The sequence below is a fragment of the Bos grunniens genome, chromosome 2, assembly GCF_055505025.1.
Source record: "Bos grunniens cultivar Pamir isolate PY7600 chromosome 2, Bosgru_T2T1.0, whole genome shotgun sequence".
NCBI classification, from domain to species: Eukaryota; Metazoa; Chordata; class Mammalia; order Artiodactyla; family Bovidae; genus Bos; species Bos grunniens.
In genome coordinates, this window is record NC_141166.1 from 86333902 (window position 1) to 86339444 (window position 5543).

General features: G+C 37.6%; 1 pseudogene; it reads right to left on the reverse strand.

The window, feature by feature from the left end:
- Window positions 1-821: 821 nt before the first annotated feature.
- On the reverse strand, window positions 822-1222 carry LOC147378296 (small ribosomal subunit protein uS17m pseudogene; annotated as a pseudogene).
- Window positions 1223-5543: the final 4321 nt, after the last annotated feature.

Here is a 5543-nt window from a genome sequence, read left to right on the forward strand (position 1 = left end):
TTAACTGTAAATACAAAATGCTTTGATTGGGTTTAATATTCAAAATAATAAGAATGCTCTTGGATACTCTTTCATCTTTCTCTTTAAAATATATACAATGGGATCCTACATATCCATATTGTTTGTGTTTGGTCATTAAGTCTTGTCTGACTCTCTTGCAATCCTATGGACTGTAGCCTGCCACGCTCCTCTGTCCATGGGATTTCCAAGGAAGAATACTGGAGTGGGTTGCCATTCCTTTCTCCAGGGGATCTTCCCAACCCAGGGATGGAACCTGCATCTCCTGCACTGGCAAGCAGATTCTTTACCACTGAGCCATCTGGGGAACCCACACATCTCTATACATGCATATTAATTCTCTTAGGGGGGAAAAAAAACAAAACAAGATTTTTCTCATCATTTTGATTCTCCTCCAAAATTGTGTTGTTCTCTTTTTGTGATTGTTTTCTACACAATCTCATTTTATTGTATTTGGATCCTTAAGCAACCAAAGTTAGGATACTGGAATGTACTTAAAAAGGACTCAGTTATCAGAGATTACCTTATTTTTGAGGAAAGAACTGCCAATAACTATACTTTCTTGTCTTCAATTTCCAAAGGATTTTTTATAAAATAGCTTTTTCACAAATAAGTATACATTCATTTGCTATTTTGCTACTTAGCTTTAATTTTAAGAATGTTAATTCTTCCATAACCATTTCTTTTTTAGGAAAAATTATAACAAGGTCTTTACTTCATTTACTTTTAGCTATTTCATAAATACCAGAAGGGAAACTAGATGATTTGTGAGAAAACTTAGGAAAAAGTACTTAGAAACCCTTTCAGTCTTCCCTCACTGTTGAAGAGAGATCGAGGTCTTCGAAGTTTTGGGTTAGGTGGGTGAGCTCCAGACAGACTGGACCCTCCAGGTAGGTGGTTCCCCTACAGCACTTTGTGGTCACTGAATATATGACTTGTCCAACAGTGAACATGATCTCAGCCAGTTCATGATTAACAGGGCTTTATTTGCCGGACAGGCAGAGCTTTGAGAAGCTCAATATACTCAATGTTGGAGTGCTGGAGAGCATTGCAGCAAAGTACACTTTTTGCTTATTAAAATATTTTAATAAATAAGGATCCAGAACAATCTGGCCACTCTTAATTCAGCAGTCTTTTGCATTGCTGTCACAGTCACCTTCCCCACGACCCATATGGCATGGACAAATGAATGAGCTATCAACATTACGTGGCTTTGGTCACCTCGAGAGCTCCCATGCCATGGAGCTCCCTAACCCTACCCACTCCAGTCCATCTCCTTCTGTGGTAGCAGAAGCTGTCAGTCACCTCCAGATTCCTTTCATGTCATTTCTGATGAGTGCATATTGGGCTACCTCAAGAAAATAATGCAAAAGTCAGAAAAAGAAAAACAAATATTGTATATTAACACATATATGCGGAATCTAGAAAAAATGATACAGACAAAACTATTTGCAATGCAAAAATAGAGACACAGACATAAAGAACAAAGGTATGGATACCAAGAGAGGAAGGGAGTGATGAACTGGGGGGTTGTGATTAACATATATAGACTACTATGTATAAAATTACTAACTAATGAGAACATACTCTGTAGCACACGGAACTCTACTCAATGCTCTGTGATGACCTAAATGGGAGGGAAATCCACCCCCACAAAGGGGGATATATGTATACATACGGCCGGCTCACTTTGCTATACAGCAGAAAATAACACAACATTGTAAAGCAACTATCTCCAATAAAAATTTAAAAATACAAAATCATAAATAGTACTGATGACCTATGAAGTCATTAGAATGTGAGTACACAAGTTACAGAAATATGTTTTGAAAAGGAATTAAAAAGTTTACAGAAAGCTATTAAAATAATTTCAATATAATCAATTAATTTGAAACACAGAAACAGATGAACCAAAAAATATAAAATTTGACTCTTTTTAACTTTTTACCTTTTCTACAGTTTTTGCTAATTTTTAAGAAGGCATTGACCCTTGACTGATGTGAAGATACAAGATTAGCGTATAGGTCTGCTACTGAGGTGTCTTCGCCAAATTTGGTTTGGAGAAGTGTTTTGTTTGACTGGCACAAAATTAAAAACAAATTTATCTTAAAATTAAATATGCTGCCAACATTTAAAAATTAAGGCATTTGATATATTTAATATTGTAAGAAAACTCCATAATTCTGACATTTTTTGAAAAAAAAAAAAATAAAGCCTAGCTTGTAACAAGGGGCACGGCAGCCATCTGTCAGTGCTGTGTTCAGGCTGCTTATTTTAGCTGGGCACTGCTCCCCAGTTTGCCCCAGTCTCATTTCCTGTCTTCTGCAAGATCTTAGTTTCTATCTCCTGAGATAACCTAGGGTTCAAAGGATACTTATATCTTCTAGCAAAAGACAGAATCATAGTATTTTCTTATTTCCTTCCTTACAACATTCCCATGTACTTCCAAATGATAATAATATAACATGGAAAGGAAAATAAGCAGAAGTGTAAAATAATCCATTGGAGATAAACTGATACAACCACTCCACTCTAAGCACATCATCTATTTGCTTGATAATTCAGCTTAAAATGAAAATCAGTGAAAAGATCAGCTATCTTATGTCTTTCTTAACCTAGGCTTACATGAGATCTTTAAAAGACAGACTTTTTGAAATGGTGACAGTATCTCGGGTTGTGCAAACCTGCAGGCTAAACTACAGATGGTGCCATTTAGCAAGGGCCAAATTGCTGGTTACAATCCACTGAAAAACACAGGGTTTATCATAGAAACATGGACAGTCGCTGGAATATCATGTCTCTTTGGGGCATTGTTTTAACAAATGCATTTACAAGAAAAATGGTCTCTGTTAACTACAGTTCCCAGAATACCTTGTAGAACATTCTGTCTGTATTGATCATAAAATGGCATAGCCATTCTGCCTCCTCTGGCAGAACTCAGGGGAAAGTGAGCAAGTGCATTACACCATGTGACAAACTTTAAATTATGAAAAACACTGGTGTGTAGTTTCATCAGAATTTGCATTCTGTTAGCAGGAGATAGATCTGAAATCTATTTTTATCCAAAGGATCTTGTTAAACTAAGATTGCCTGTTACTGTATGTAGTTGCTTCATGCAGTAGTGCCTGATGGTACTTCTTATAAACAACAGAGAATAAACCCAAACAAGCTGAAAAATTATTTATTGCAATTTATTGCAAAATACTGCAATTCAAGAAAAATTACATCTGCATGGACTGCATAGTTTGAATACAATTTATGGTGTAGTTTCTCTTCATTAACCACATCCCAGAGAATTTTCAAAGCATCAGCTTGCATATTATTAACATGTACTTAAAATAACAATATAGAAAGCTTCAGGATTAAAGTAAAAGGTTAAGCGTAAAATGCAAGGTGCTTTAAGTGCATCTATATACTTACAATTCTTTAGAAATTCAGCTTTTTAATTAAAGTGAACTAGACCTTACCTAGACCAGCTAGATTAATAAGTATTTCATTCTACTCTAACTATTCTCCTTAATAAAAGCAGATGGAATCCATTTTGCAAGAAAAAGTATAGTATTAACTATCATGGCTTCTTTTATATAGTTAAACACATATAATTATTCTCCAGCATTTTTCATGGAAAGAAACAGTGACAAAAAAGTAAATATAGCATTTGAACTCAATGGAAATCTTTTTTCAGTTACTCTACATTGCATGTATTTGGGTCAGTGATTGTTTTTGTTTATTTTTTTGCCATTTATATGCACCATCTATTATTTTACAGCTTGATATTCTTAAAGGAAAATCCATACAAATTTTATTTACAAATGCATGTGGCATTTTAAATCATTAAAAAGTTGAATGTGAAGAGTATAATAAATGAGTCTCTAAAAATTTCATATTATATTGTCCACATGTCCTCTCGTCATTCACTCTCAGATTCCTTAGGGCTTTCCCTAAAAGGTGGTAGAAGAGAATGGATTCTATCTGTTACTTATATGTACAGTTTCTAGATATGATTATATTATAAAGGCCACTGCTGCTGCTGCTGTTAAGTCGCTTCAGTTGTGTCCAACTCTGTGCCACCCCATAGACGGCAGCGCACCAGGCTCCCCCGTCCCTGGGATTCTCCAGGCAAGAACACTGGAGTGGGTTGCCAAAGTCGCTCAGTCGTGTCCGACTCTTAGCAACCCCATTGACTGCAGCCCACCAGGCTCCTCCATCCATGGGATTTTCCAGGCAACAGTACTGGAGTGGGGTGGTTTTAATTCAGAAAAGAGTTTGAGGGAGTTCCCTGGAAATCCAGTGGTTAGGACTCGACACTTCCCCTGATTGGGGAAGTAAGATCCCACAAGAAGCCTCACAGCCAAAAAGAACTGAGTTTGAATGTGAATCCAGAGGGTCTTTCCTAATTTCTTGTGATGCTGGGCAAATCAGTTAATCTGTCTGAGCTTAAGTTTTCTCATATGAAAACCAGGCATAAAAAATACTTGCTTCATACAATTGTTGAGAGAGTTAAAAAGAAAACCTTGCAATGCATCCATGACAACATCCAACATACAGGAAGCACTTTGAAAAGGTGCAATGGTTATGCTTATTTCTTCTCATTCTAAAGCACTACCAAAAGGCAGTCCAAGTCAACCTGGATTTGTATTAGATGCTGTTTTAAAACAAGAATTAAGTTTGAATGCTTCACTTGTTCAGCTATTACCACTATTATTTTCAAACTTCCTGGGTCAGCATATCCCACATCTCATTGATTAAGCCTCCAACCCCATCAGTGGAGAACTAGCCCTTGGCCTTTCAGGTTCCCTTGTTTGAGCTTCTTAGTTTTGTCACTCTGGTGAAATTTTAGTTTCTCTTCAGTGATATTTTCTTTGATGCACCAAGGCAGAAATAATCACTCAGAGCTTCTCTATTTTTCCAACATTAAGCTCTTCTCAGTGTGTCTGTTGATATTTGCTTCCTTCACTAAAAGCTAGTTGAGGGATAACGTGTGTTTCCCTAGCACTAATATGTTATTTGCAAGTTGCTGGAAGAGAAGTGGCCTAATTATATGAAAAATATGCTATGAAAAAGAAAGTTCTTTAATCTCTCAGTCGTGTCCAACTCTCCTATCCCATGGACTGTAGCCCATCAGGTTTCTCTGTCCATGTGATTTCCCAGGCAAGAATATTAGAGTGGGTTGCCATTTCATTTTCCAGGGGATATTCCTGATCCAGGTATGGAACCCATATTGTGTGTGTCTCCTGCATTGTCAGGTGGATTCTTTACCACTGTGCCACCTGGGAAGCCCTGCTGCTGCTGCTGCTGCTGCTGCTAAGTCACTTCCATCCTGTCTGACTCTGTGTGACCCCATAGATGGCAGCCCACCAGGCTCCCCCGTCCCTGGGATTCTCCAGGCAAGAACACTGGAGTGGGTTGCCATTTCCTTCTCCAATGCATGAAAGTGAAGAGTGAAAGTGAAGTTGCTCAGTCATGTCCAACTCTTCACGACCCCATGGACTGCAGCCTACCAGGTTCCTCCGTCCATGGGATTT